This window comes from Acinonyx jubatus, chromosome E2 (assembly GCF_027475565.1).
Source record: "Acinonyx jubatus isolate Ajub_Pintada_27869175 chromosome E2, VMU_Ajub_asm_v1.0, whole genome shotgun sequence".
NCBI classification, from domain to species: Eukaryota; Metazoa; Chordata; class Mammalia; order Carnivora; family Felidae; genus Acinonyx; species Acinonyx jubatus.
Genome location: NC_069396.1, coordinates 2,519,972 through 2,533,756, shown reverse-complemented (window position 1 = coordinate 2,533,756; position 13,785 = coordinate 2,519,972). Strand labels below are relative to the sequence as shown.

The 13,785-nt window shown below is 53.5% G+C and overlaps 1 long non-coding RNA gene across 1 annotated transcript in view; it reads right to left on the bottom strand.

Annotated features, from left to right (window-relative positions):
* Window positions 1–12,126, bottom strand: part of LOC113604387 (uncharacterized) — a 364,860-nt gene extending 352,734 nt beyond the window's left edge. Inside the window, exons 1-3 of the long non-coding RNA XR_003426303.2 lie at window positions 11,139–12,126; window positions 5,899–6,050; window positions 4,774–4,881 (exon numbers count right to left, since the gene is read on the bottom strand). This is a non-coding gene — a long non-coding RNA (uncharacterized LOC113604387). The remainder of the gene's footprint in view (window positions 1–4,773; window positions 4,882–5,898; window positions 6,051–11,138) is intronic.
* Window positions 12,127–13,785: the final 1,659 nt, after the last annotated feature.

Genomic DNA, 13,785 nt, shown 5'->3' with positions numbered 1-13,785 from the left:
AAACTTTGGAGACGCGCTCTGGAAGCCACCATGTCCCGCTTCCTGCCGTGGGTCCACCAAGAGCTGCCGAAACGCATTCAGGAACTTGGGAAGGGGACTGTAGCCGTCACCACGGACGTGTGCGCTTGCCGGGGTCTTCCTACCCGCTTCTTCCTGGCCGCCTATAAATGGAATCTTTTGGAACACTCCTGGGAAACCGTTTGCTTTCCTGATTAAATGACACAGACCCAGCTGTCACAGTCCTGGAGCCCTTCTTCCTTCCTCTTCTGAATGCCGACGTGATGTCTGGTGATGCAGCAGCTATCTTGAGACCATAATGGGACAGGTCATAGCAATGCAGTAGAAAGAACGATGGGCCCTCAGAACTGGCCACATCCTAATCCCCAGAACCTGTGAAAACGTTACCTTACGTGGCAATGGGGAAGTAGGGTGAAATGAGAGTCTCTCATCAGCTGCCCTTAACAGAGGGAGAGTACCGTGCATCATCTGAGTGGCCCAGTGTAGCCACCAGGGTCCTTACAAGTCCTTACAGCAGAAGAAGACAGTAGGGGGCAGATGTGACCGGAAGGGAGGTGGAAAGACACCACATCGCCGGCTTGGGCGAAGGGACAGAGGGCCCCTGAGTCGAGGGGTGCCAGCGCCCCTAGAAGCTGAGAAGGGCAATGATTCACCCCTGGTGCTTCCAGAAGGACTCATCCCTGCCGACACCTTGACTTCGGACTTCTGACCTCCAGACTGAAGACTAGAGCCACCGGGTCGGTGGTCAGCTGTCACAGCAGCCACGGGGTGTGAATGCAAGTTGCCTGAGATGCTGGCTTGTCCGCACGGAGCAAGCGCACGAGCACCCGCAGCCAGACAGCCTCGTCACGTGGCCGGAGGGACCCTGTGCGTGGTGCAGCTACTTCAGGCTGGGCCACTCGTGACTTGGAAGCCCAATGCCTCCCCAATTGGCACCCGTGTCAGCCAGGCAAGCCTGCATCTCAGAACCCTTCTTGCGAGAGAGGAAGGTGCCCGCCTATGACCGCACTACCGGGTCCGAAGACGAATTCTGAGTGGCTCCGGGCCTCTTCCCAGAAAGGAAGGTGCAGTAAGACCAGACCTCCTTGAGCAATGCTCTCAAGAAAAGGTTTCCCCCCACAGAATGCCCTAAAGCCCCTCAGCACTCTAAAGAAAGAGACGAGTTGTTAACTACATGTTTACCGAACCCTGACATGAACCGAAGACACAAAAGCTAAGTGCAACACACAGAAGTGTCAACTTGGATAGGTGTCGTGGCAGGGTCCGTGGGAAAGAGACGTGTCCGTAACCGCCTACTTTTACTGGTTACAAGTGTTCTCTGATTTAAGGGGGGGGCAGGATGTTCACCCCTGATAAAAGCCCACTGGCGGACAGCCCCCGTTTGGGGAACACAGCTTGACCGTACGTAATTTCCGCACCGTGTTTCCCCATCTCCTTTATCACTTGTCCTGCGACGAGGTTTCCAGGAATGGCCACGGGGAGATGCGGGGCTGCCTCTGCTCATTCGCGCCCTGCGACGGAAGCCACAAAACCTCCATCAGGGCCCTCCTGCTCTGTGATAGGCAGGGGAACCCGGCTCAGGGTCACCTGGCACAGGAGGGGCTGGAGAAGCAGGGCATACATTTGATCGTCACTCCGAGCGTGCTCAGACACCCAGCTGCGCACCAGAAACACGGTCCCGTGAGCGGATTAGCACAGGGCCTGGCCGGTGATCCGTGCTCCGTAAACGCTAACTATTGAAATGTTTTTCTTTCTAAAACTCACAGCAACCCTGTGAGAGAAACCTGGGGAATGTTCCCAAAGAGCGGGCCAGGAGTCCGAGGCTGAGAAGGGCTCAGTGACAGCATGAGAATGGGGCCCGTGTCCCGCTCCCCTCGAGCAGTGTCCCTGTGGCACCCAAGGGCTGGTACCCGGGTCGAGTTGCCAGGGCAACCACTGCTCCCGTGCTCTTCCCAGGCACCAGCACCACCCTGCTCACACTCTTCTCAGCAGCCCCGGCAGGGACCCAGCTGCCTACTCTCAAGGGGAACCAGCCATGAGAGCAGGGGAAGGGGGTAGTGCCCCGCCCAGCACCTCAGAGCCCAGGAGGGGTGCGGGGAGCAGCGCCATGCCCAGCGTCTCAGGGTGTGTGAACACAGGCGGCCAGCAGACTTCCTGAGCTCCCCACCAGGAACCCCAGTCCCACCAGCTGCCACCCCAGAGCCCTTTCTGGCCCCACAGTGTGCAACGAGGTCAGGAGGAGGCTGTCAGCCAGAAGCAGAGAGAGCTCACTCCCAGGGCCAGGCTCTGAGCTCAGAGAGCCCGCTGGCAGAAACCCCCGGGTCACCCAGGAGCCTGAGGGTTGTGGGGGCTACAGCAGGACCAGGGAGGCAGTGGCACCTCCCAGGGTGTGGTTGAGAAGGGGGAGCCCACATCCCCAGCACGACCCCAACCCCAGGCCCCTGCAGGCCCCAGACTTTGTGCAGGCCCAGAGACACCCTCAGCGGCTGTGGCCGGGACCGTGGGGCCAGGCGGGGGTTTGCCATTTGAAGCCCACTCTGTCACCAACCACTGGGTGAACCCCCAACCTCTCAGTGCCCCCATTTCCTTCTCCGTGGAACAACCGTCCAAAAAGATGCCACCCACTTTAGGGGGAGTCTTGGCCAAAACCCAACCCCGTATTTTCCCAACCGGTAGAAACATGTTAATTCATTTTGTTTTTCATGAGTGAAATCTCCAGAATGCGAGGAGATAAACGTCTCGCCAGAAGGGTTTTTGCAAAGAGAAACGCGTCCCTCACCTTCGAACTGGGAGGGCGTCCGCAGCAGTCACCGATGACCCACGCCGTGCTCCCAGCCCTCTGCTGGCTGCCTGACCACATCTGCTCGCCACCCCACCCCTCCTTGTTGACAGGATTCTGGTGTTATTTGGCTTGGCAGTGGACCCGACTAAAAATATGCAGTTTCCCAGACGCCTTTGCAGCGAGAGTGGTCAGGTGACGGCGCCGCAGCCAGGATGACGGAGGTGAGCTGCCCAAGAGAACCCTTCCGCCACGACAGGACAGCGCGCCTCTAGCTGGTGCGGGCCCTAGGCCTCACGGGTGCGGGGTACATCTCGTGACCGAGGGCCCACGGGCTCTGGGCCCCAAAGACGGGGGAGCCGGGCCCCCGCCCAGACTGCCCTCCTCCAGCCGCCCGGGGCCTCAGACAGCCCGATCCCGTCACCGCCCACCAACGTGGTCCCAGCTGACGCGCTTGCTGAGTGTGAAGGGCTGTGGCCCCACCACTCCTGCACGAGGGGACACCAGAACGCAGCCAGGTGGCCCCCATGGAAGCCGCCTCCCCCTCGCCCGTCTGAGACGGTCGAAAGGCACGCCATCCAGTCGCTATGTTCTTGGCTTCCTGGGGGCATGGAATGGCAGGCTCCCTCCATGCCCTAAAATAAGTGTTTTGTTTGTTTGTTTTATCTTATCTATTTCTGCAGTGAAACCAGCCTCCCAGTTCCCCGAGACATAAATATGATGCCCAGGGCTGCTTTCCCCCCCACCCTGGGTGGTGAGTGACAGGGATCCCCTCCCAGGAGGGACCTCAGCATCTGCATCTGCAAACCAGGGTGGCCACACCCCGCCTGCCCGGTTGGGGACAAGTGGCATGAAGCTAGAGCAGCCCCCTGCACCCTGACCTCCGCCCGGGTCTCAGACCACACCTGCCCTCACAGTCCCCTCCCCACTGGGGCCCGCAGGAGAGCCCCGCGCCCCTCCCAGGATCCCTCACCCAGAGGCCCGGATTCCTCTGCACCCACATCAGGCTGACCTCTCACACCTCCATTCGGATGCCCATCTGGACAGCTTCCCTGAAACTCTGTGCACCTCCGGCCCCATCAAACCCTGCCTGCAAAGCCTGTGGCTGCCCACGCACGTGTCTGCCTTCCCAGTGGACTATGGGCCCCGACAGACATGCTGTTCGCAGCCGGAGACCAGGGCCGTCCAAGCACCCCGTGCACAGTAGCTTCTCGGCTAGATGAATGAGTGAGGGCATCTGGCTAACTCAAGGGGACCCCAGAGTTGAATTGAGAATATGCTCGTGCATATGACAGCCGGGACAGGACAGGATGAAGACAGGAAATATTCAGATAACCACCCTGAGTTTTTCACTGCACTTAAGTGGGGTCTTGAAGAAAAGAGACTCACTAGTCTCAGCACCCCAGGGGAAGGAGCAGCATGTGCAAAGGCACTGAGGCACGAGGCAGCATGGAGCCTTTGAGGAGCAGGCAGTCGTGAGCATGGCTGAAACCTCGAGGGCACGTGTCAGGGATCAGAGAGAGGAGAGTGAAGGCTGGATCATGGTTGTTGGCTTTTATAACAATATTATCACTAATCCTGCTCAGAATAGTGGCGACAGTTATTACCTGCTGTGCTCTGTGTGCCTTACACATATCACCTCAATTCCCACAAGCCCCCTGAGGTAGGTCCTACTGTCATCCCCACTCTACAGAGGACAACACCGAGGCCCAGAGAAACAAACCGACTTCCCCCAGGACAGCCATTCGGAAATGGCTGAGCCGGAATCCCAGTCTCCGTCGGCCTGGCTGCACGACCGTGTTCTCAAGGGCCATCTTAGACCACGCGAGCGGCTCGTCACACTGGCAACTGGGTAACAGCTTTCCCCACAGCAAGCTGCACAACGAAGCCTCGCGACACGCGAGGGCAGCATTTACCGGCCCTGCGCCTGGGCAGTCAGCTGGGCGTCCCCGCCGACACTGGCTAGGCTGACTTACGTGTGCAGGAGCTCCACGGCGCTGACCGGGCGAGCGGGCTGCACGTTCTTCGTCCTTCCTCAGGCCGGCACAGCCACGTCTCATGCTGGCAGCAGGGCCGCGAGAGTGCTGCTGGAAACAGGGACACGTGTCTCCAAGCTTCTGCTTGTGTGAAGTTTGCTAACATCCCACTGACCGAAGCAAGTCAGATGGCAAGACCTGGATCCAGGGGCGAGGAAACCCACCTGCCTCTTGGTAGGAGGAGCTGCAAATCCTCAGCAGAGGGCTTGGCCACAGGGAGGGGTGAAGACCCGAGACCATTTATGCATTTCACCTGCTGCAGGTGGGGGCGGGGGGGGGGGGGGGGGGGGGGCTGACTTTTCCAGGGCTATGGCACACGCCAGTAGGACAGCTGCAATCCCTGCCCGGACCTTCTGACCTCAAGACCCCTGCCCCACGTGGCTGGTGCTAGATCCCACCAAGAAAAACAGAAACTTCGCGGAGCACTTCAAATGAGCGAATTCAATACCTGGAACCGGTTGCTGCGGAGACGGAAAAGGCCCACCAGAGTGGGGCCCAGGGGACACACAGGCACAGGGAGCAGCGAGCATCCCCGGACTGCGGGACGGGAGGGCAGGCGAGGGCCTGTCCCTGCAAGCAGCACCATGGGCTGAACGCCCCGCGGCTCCCGCCTCCCCCCAGACCAGCCGAAAGCAGGGACGCGGGAGGCTGTGCAGGCAGCCCCTCAGGGCCCTGCAGCACAGGACGGACAAGGACAGGAAGAGGGGAGGAACCGAGGGCCGAGGGCCCCCAGAGAGCCAGCTATGGGGCATCTGCCCCTCCGTCCCCCGTGTGCTCCAGGGCAGTGCTTCTCCAGCGGCCAGGACAGGGCACACACACCCGGAGTCTGACGTGGGAGGTCTCGGTGGGGCCTGAGACTCCACATTTCTAACCAACCCCCAGGCGGCGCCGACACCGTTGGTCTGTGGGCCACGCTTCGCTTCCCACCAGAAGGCACTGGCATGGGAGGGTCACAGGGTGTGCGAATGCCTTCGGGAAGACGTGGCCTCCACTCTCCCTCCTTCTGTGAGCCTCTAAGCAGGAACAGGAAAGAAAACCAAGATCCAGCAAGTGCAAGAGACTCACCTGGGGTGTCCGGCTGGTAGGTGGCCAAGACGCGATGCCAGGCAGCCCCCTCTGCCCATTTATTTCGGGGCTCCAGGGACTGGCCCAGAGACCTTTATCCAGCACGATCTATCGGCCCCGCCTTTGCGTTCACAGTCTCAAATCTTCACAACCTGGAAAAGGAAGATTGTCAGCTCCATTTTATGCAGGAGGAAACCGAGGCTCAGGAAGTTTAAGGAATCCCCCACGGTCAGCAGCGAGTGAGGGCAGAGACCCACGTGAGCCCCAATCTCCTGCTCCAGGAGTGACACCTCACTCGACAAATACTGACTGAGCACAGCGCTCAGGCCCTGCTGCACAATGTGGGGTCTGTGATCCCCTGGCCTGGATTCGAGTCCACAGCAGCTGTGAGGCCTCGAGGGTCTCACTCGGCCTCCCCGGGACTCAGTTTCCTCAACTGTCAGACGAGGGTAACAGCAGTCTGTTACCAGTCTGCAGTCCCTGGCAGGCAGTATCCAGTTGTCCCAGGCCATGCCTGGGACGTGGCCACCTCTGGATTAACACCCACCCTTGTCGTAAGTCTGCAACAATCCCAATGCTTAGATTCTAGGCAGGGGAGACAGTCAACCGGCAAACGAAAACACGGTAATTTGTTAAGTGGCTGAGTGTCCAAGATTAGGGTTCCAAGAAGGTGGGGCACCGGGGTGGTCAGCAAGAGCAGCCATCACAGAACGGCAACATGGCATTGTTGTCTGAGCCCCTGTCCAGGCCTGGTCCGTGGCCACAGGTGCTCGTGCCGCAAGGCCGGGTGATCCGAGGGCTCCCATTGGGAACGTGGCTCTGTCCCCAGCAGGGCAAGCCCAACCGCAGCCTGGGGGTGCAGCTGCGTGCCCAGACCCCCTCCAGGGGAATGTCAGCGTGGAACTTTGGGGCCCTGGCACGGATCCTGCTGGGCACCTTGGAGGCGGCCGTGGCAGGGCCACTGAGAAAAGTGGCACGCAAGGCTTGTTTCCCCAAACCGCTCAGAGACACTCAGAGCATTTCTGAGAGACAGGCAGGGATTTGATATTCTGGCACTTGTTTGCACAAAGGATCTCAGCCTTCTTTCTCCTGACATGCAGCTTAAACGTGTTCGCTGACCCCTGAATGGAATCCCACGATTCCCCATCTCCTTCTGAGAGAATTTCACGGGAGGGAAGGAGGAGGAGCTAAACGCATTGTGTCCTGTGGGCTTTATCCCCCCACTGACGGCTCTATCCATTCACGGTCCGAGACTGGATGCTGAATGTGTCTTCTGGTTTGTTTGGGTATCTTTTTTCTCTTTTCTTTTACCTTTTAACTAAAACACAACACAAAGTAAGAGCTCTGATTGCATTCAGCTGTTAGGAGGGAAGTAAATGCGCCTCCCCACCTCTGTTGGCAGAGATCAGACGTGACTTTCTCAAAAAACAGAAAGTGGAAAGTTTACAAACACAGGACTCAGACTCCGCAATGGCGCACCTCCGCTCCTAGCCAGGGATTTGTGCGGCCTGTCCTCCCTGCTGGCCACACAGGCCTCTGCGTCTCTGTAAACCCACAGGCAAACGTGGCACCCGGGCCACTTTCCACCCTTTCACCAAAATAAAACAGTAAAGACTAAAGTATAAAAAAAAGTATTTAAGAAGTAAAAATTAAAACAGTAAAAGCCCAGAAGAGAGGAGACAATCACCCCTGCATCGACTCAGGTCCCAGCAGCCTGGTCGGTCGGCAAATGGAAACATAAAAATATTTTAGACTGAAATTGGGCAAAGAGTCTGATTGAGTTCATTTTCCACAAAAGTCTTGCCCCAAACAAGCTTATTCATATACATGAAGTCTGAAAGCGCTGTTCCTTGCTGGGTTTTTGAAACCTGAAATATTTTCGGCTAAATGAGAAAATGTTCGCTGTTGAATGGCCTATTAGAACTGTCACGAATGTGATTTCTGGAAATGAACAAGATGGTAAGAAGGTTGGCCGGAGCAAAAATGTAAGTCAGCATTAATATCTGGTGTCCTTAAATTGTCCCTTAAGCCACGGTGCCCAGTGACACAAAAATTTTTGTGTTAATTCTAATACGATCACCTCCCTGGGTCTGCACAAATCTGAAAGGATCTCTCTCCAGAATCACTAATGTTATTTTCTTCAGTTTCTACATATCAAATAGCTCTCTCTGTTCTGCTAACAGACCAAAGTATTTGGGACATACAAGTTCATATTTTCTCCGTATCAATTTACAAAGTTTCACTTGATACAAATGTGGCTCAATAAACAATGTTTATTTTTTATGGGTTAGTATCTTGCTCAAGAAAATTAGAACTAAGTTTCGGGAAGATTTATTTTCATTTTAACTATTGTTGGCTGGTCACTGCCACTCAATACTTAAATGACTTTTCCCCCCAAAGGGCAAAATCTTTAAAGCAGAACAGAATTTATTTAAACAGCTGGGTTTCTTGCACGATCATCTTGTTAATACGCAGACTTACGAGCAGTAGGTAACTTGCACTTTGTAAATACATACAAGTGAAAAAAAAAAAAAAAGCCAGCACATCATTCGATTAAATTTTTAAAGAACAATATTTTATCACTACTAGACGCAATGAAGGCATTCTACTATATTACACGTACTCATATCTATGTCCTTAAATATTATTTCACATTTAGAGTCAAATTAATTCCCTTACCATCTTTTTCTTCCCCCAAAACAAACGATAACATCATTTTTAGGAAAAGAAAAAAACCCTTCTCTTGGTATGCATTTCAAGTAGTTTCAACATGCATGCTTTTTTTTTTTCAAATTAAAAAAACAATGTGGCAAATTATTACCTAAAACAAATTAAGGAATCCTGTTGTCCCGTGAAGAACAAAAACATTGGAATCATCCAAAATTGTCTTAATTTTAATTTTAACATTAAATATATTGAAGGATGTGCTCATCATATTTTGGGATTCTCCCTGGCAAAAGACGAGGACAAAAAATATTTGTTTACTTTTGAAATAAAGTAGACATTCTTCCCAGTGGAGGAGGAGGACACAGTCATCCTGAAAGCACTCCTGGGAGAGGAAGGGTAGAAGCCGTAAGAATCTGGCAGCTCCCATTTTAGCAGGTGCCGACAGAATAAAAGCCAAGGTCCAGGGCGCGTATTCCCACACGTATGGAAAAGCCGTTTTTGAGAGGGTGAGACTCTGATCCCATCACTATCTGCACATGCCTGATTTTCCTTGGCCATTTGTCTGCACATAAAATTCCACGCAGTGCTATGGCCATGTAACACTCTGCGTGATTATTACAGGAGTATCGTAAGGGTATCTTTTTTCCTGCGTAATATAAACAGGCCATAGATCAGATCTTGAAATAGCTACTAAGCTTCTTCCATTTTTATCTCAAACATCTCCGGGAAATACTTCTTTGAACGCTAGCCGGGCGCCGTCTCGGACCATTCCAGGAGGGCGACACATTTGCTAATTAACATTTGGCTTAAATACTTTAAATACTTTGACAGCTCGGCGTGTTTCAAGTGAGGCCTCAAAAACTCTTTACTTCTTACGTTTATAGCTGACTGGACGCACCCCGGGGGGAGGTGAAGGGGGACCTGATGGGGGGACCTGATGGGATTTCGGGCTGAATCTCAGTGTCTTCCCCACCCCCACCCCCACGGGCCACTCCAGAAGTCACAGCGCCATCTGCCGGGCAGCAAGGGAGCCCGCATCAGAATGCCAAGGTTTCTGCTCTGGCAATCCAATTTGAAAGCTTCAAAAATGTGTTTCAGTCGCCCTGTGCCATGGTTTCATAGCCAGGAGGGCAAGGACGGGATACTCCAGGCAGACGCGCAGGAAAGTGGCCACAGCCTTTTGACGTGCCTCTGGTCTGCAGCAATCTTGCCCTCCCCTGTCACCCCCAAAGAGGAGGTTAAAGAGAGTGAGAGCATTGCTATGTTTAATTTCTAAGAGTTTTCGATGAGTTATGAATTTCTGGGGTGAAGATTTATTTTCCCAGTGGTCGGCACCCACCTTTTCCTCCCCACACTCCCCCGGGGCTGGGGGCAAAGGGGGTACACACACACACACACACACACACACACACACACACACACACCCGTGCTCACACCCACCCTGGGGTTCTTTAACCTGACGAGGCTTCACGAACACGAGAGCACAAAACTAGGATAACCCAAATATTATTCTGAATCCCCTTTCCAGGCACTTAAGCAAAACAACTACCATTTTTGAAGTTTGTGTAACTTTTCCCTAAAAATATAATCACATTCCGGTTATCCATCCGAATGAGGTCAATTTCTGGATTTTCTTAGGCAAATAACTGGCTTGCTTTTCTCATTCTCCCTGCTCCTAACCGATCACTGGATTTGCCTTGAAATTTGAGCATTAATTACTTTCTCTTCGTAATTAAGTGCAGGGTATTCTTTTCATCGGAGAACTGTGTCCTTTCAAAACTGCCCTGACTCCCTGGAATAGTTTCGTGAAAAGAAGTAAATTGTAGACTAGAATATTAACATTCTTACAATCCTCCCAATATTTCACAAAGACGTTCAGAAGATTTTTAAGAAATAAGCAACTCATGTTAAATGAAAATTACAATTAAATTTATTAAGTATCACAAAGCATCCATTTGTAAAGAGAAACATTTTTACTGAATCTTACTTTTCTTTATTGCACGTCATAAAAATTTTTTTAAATGTCCTAGGAGCCTAAAGTCAGGCTTGCTATTGCATTACCGTCAGGGATTACTTCATTTCATATATATATGTGTGTGTGTGCGCGCGCGCGCGCGGGTGCATGTATACCAAAGTATTTACATTTTGTAACTTAATTTCTCACTCAGTTTGAAAGATCTGGACATTATAAAGGCAAGCTCATTTTCTGCTGGAACAAAATGAGAAAATGAAAATTTTAAAATTCGTTTTATTAGGTAAATTCAGTGGGGACTCACTGCTCGCCCTGAAATAAGCCAGCCTCCTTCTGTGTACTTTCGCCATCTTTCGGAGCCTCAAAATGAGAAGTAGAGGGAGTCACGCTGGTAAGCACCCTCCCCACCCCTCCCCTCCCCATGGATGTTTGTGCAGAAACTGTAGAGGTTCCTTTCCCAAAAGCCAGAGTGGTGCCGAGGGCTGCCAGAGGGGTTCGCGGAGGAGCCCGACAGACAGTGTGCTGGTAGAGAAAGAAAGGGGAGGCAGGACGGACGGACGGACGGACAGGGGCAGAGAGGCGGTGGAGGAAGAGTACTCACAATTTCCAATGTCTGCTGCTGTCTGTCTCCTGGTCCCGGTTCCAAAAGGAAATGTGGCTCTTTTGTGCAGAACCAGAAATGAGCATCCAGGAAGCCAGCAAACTCACTAGCTAAACGATCAATAGAGAAACACAACAAAATAAATTACCAAATTTGGGGGGAGAGGGTTTCTCCAATAAAGGAAAAGAAAATGCGTCAAGGGGAGAGGGGGTGGGCAAGAGCCTATTTTATTTTTTCCGGAGCTGGGCCCCAGGTTGGCCTCAGTGTGAAGCCGGGTATTTGCTCTCCTGTACCCACATGACATAAAGGGTCACCCGGCTGACTCAGGGCTCGGGCTCCCGGCAAACCCCGAGGCCCGCTGTGTGAGTTGTCCGAGTTCCTGCCGCAGATCTGAAATGAGTTTTCCTATGAAAATACACTGAAAACTCAGCGACCCCCGCCCCTAACGAATGCCTTCAGTGACAGGAAATGTTAACCATTTTAAGTGCTTTTTATTTGCATTTGCTCCACGGCTGAAGGAGTGAGGGAGAAACGTACTCTTAATGGCTGGGGGTGAAGGAGACGGAGGGGGCAGCCGGGCCGGCAGTTTCTGGGCACGGGGGGAGCATCCTGGGTCCTGAGTCACCCCAGACGACAGTGACCTCGCCTTGAATGCCCGCAGAAGGAGGAAAGGGTCTGCACGCTGCAGTGAGTCGTATTCCAAATTCTCTCGTGTTGTTGATAAATGAGAAGCCAGCACCTTCTACCCGCCAGCCAGCCAGCCGGGGAGGCTACAGACAAGGGCCCATCTTGCAATGTTTGTGGTGCCAAGACGTGTTTGTGTGAGTGTTTTCTCCCCGGGATCAAAAGGGGGGAAAAAAGATTTTTCCCCCCAAAATCAACTAACCACCGCAGCTCGGAAACACAGGGAATGTGTACAACATTGTCCTTCAGAAATCCATCTTGAATTTTTTTTATATCCTCTCTTTGATCAGAGGCCGACAAAGAATGACATTTTTCTCCATTCTGTTGCATTTAACATGGACTGGCACGGGGTGAGTTTAAACAAACAGATGGCCCAGGCATGAACGTTCCTTTCAGTCAGAGAGGCTGGAGGTGGGCTGGCCTGAGGGGGCGGGGCGCTGCTGTCGGGGGGACTCGGTACAGAGAGGGGGGCAAATAGGGCAGCATCCCCGGGGCAGTTAAGACAGGACTAAACCCATGATGAGAACCACGTACGCTACCTCCGTGCTCTGGGCCTGGGGTCCCCCTTCGAGCCCACAGGGTAATGGGAAATCCTTCAGCAGAAAGAGACGGCCCACTGCATTCCAAGGTGTCAAGGAGGGAAAACAAAACAAAACAAAAACCCTTCCAAGTGGATTTCAGATCATCGAGTGCCCAGGGAGTGCACAGTAAGAAGGGTAGGCGGGGAGAAGGGCCAGGTGCTTGTGGGAAATTTTGCACCAGAGCCTAGCTCTAGGCCCCTCGACAGGCAACGGGAAACTGAGAAGGGCCAGCCCTCGGTTGAGAGGCTTTAAGCGCAGGCATAAGCCGGGCCTACTCCCTCTAAGCCCCATCAGAACAGCCACTTGTGGCCTCCGTGTGTGGACTCTGAGCCACTGACACATGGCCACCAGGAACCAGGAGGATGCACACACCTAGGACACATGTTCCGGGACATGTGGACACTCTGAGGTCACTGCTGAGAGCCACACAATTGTGTCTTCCCTGCATCGGAGAATGGAGGTGTTGAATGATGCCTGTCTCCCCATGGATGTTCCCCTTGACCTGAGACCCTCCAGACCCCTCCTCCTCAAGTGCACAGAGACCACAGAAGAGGGACAGACCTCCTCACCACTGCCCACGTACCAGGCGTTAAAAGAAGTCCCCAAATCCCAGCCAAGTGTTTGGATGAGGTCTGTCAGCTGGCATCGAGGCCAGTGGGTGATAATGCAGAGGGCACATCGCAAGAGAGATGGTTCAAGCCGGCTTCTCTGTTTTCCCTTGTTCTGCACCCCCCACAAGCACAACCTCCTCCCCGTGCTCCTTCCTCTTGTGGGCTCAAGGTGGGCAGCTGCAAGGAAGGGAAGAAAGTTACAGTCGGATGGAGTAATTTATTAGCAATCATGTAATGCCCTCGAGAGTGCAGTCAATTAGAGGCCGTGCGTTTACTAGAAGCTCAACCAGACCAGGGGAGCTGGGGACGCTAACCACAAATACTGACAAGGCCACGCAGTGAGCACAGTCAGGGGCCCCGTGGCTGGAGGCCCCCACAGCCCCGGGGCCGCCCCGCCCTCGTACCTCCCATGGCCATGTCTCCATTCCCTGAGCTGACCTGTCCCCAAGCTCGAGTGCTCAGATTCCAGCTCTCCACCATGCTGGGGCAGACACAGCCCCATGCCCGGAGCTGGCAGCATCCTGACAAGCTGGCAAAGGCAAGAGAGCCTACAGGGGGAGGAAGAGGAAGAATGTCCTAGAAGAGGACAGAGTCCAGACTCTGGGCCAGAATGCAGGCAGCATCCACACACTCTTCTACTGGCCTTTCTCTGAAACACAAACAATAAACCAGGGGCGGCGGGAACACATGTGTAAAAACAGTGTGCGGGCTGCATACATACACACGCACACGCACACCTTCTTGGTGTCATTTATTTAAAGCCCAGACTAT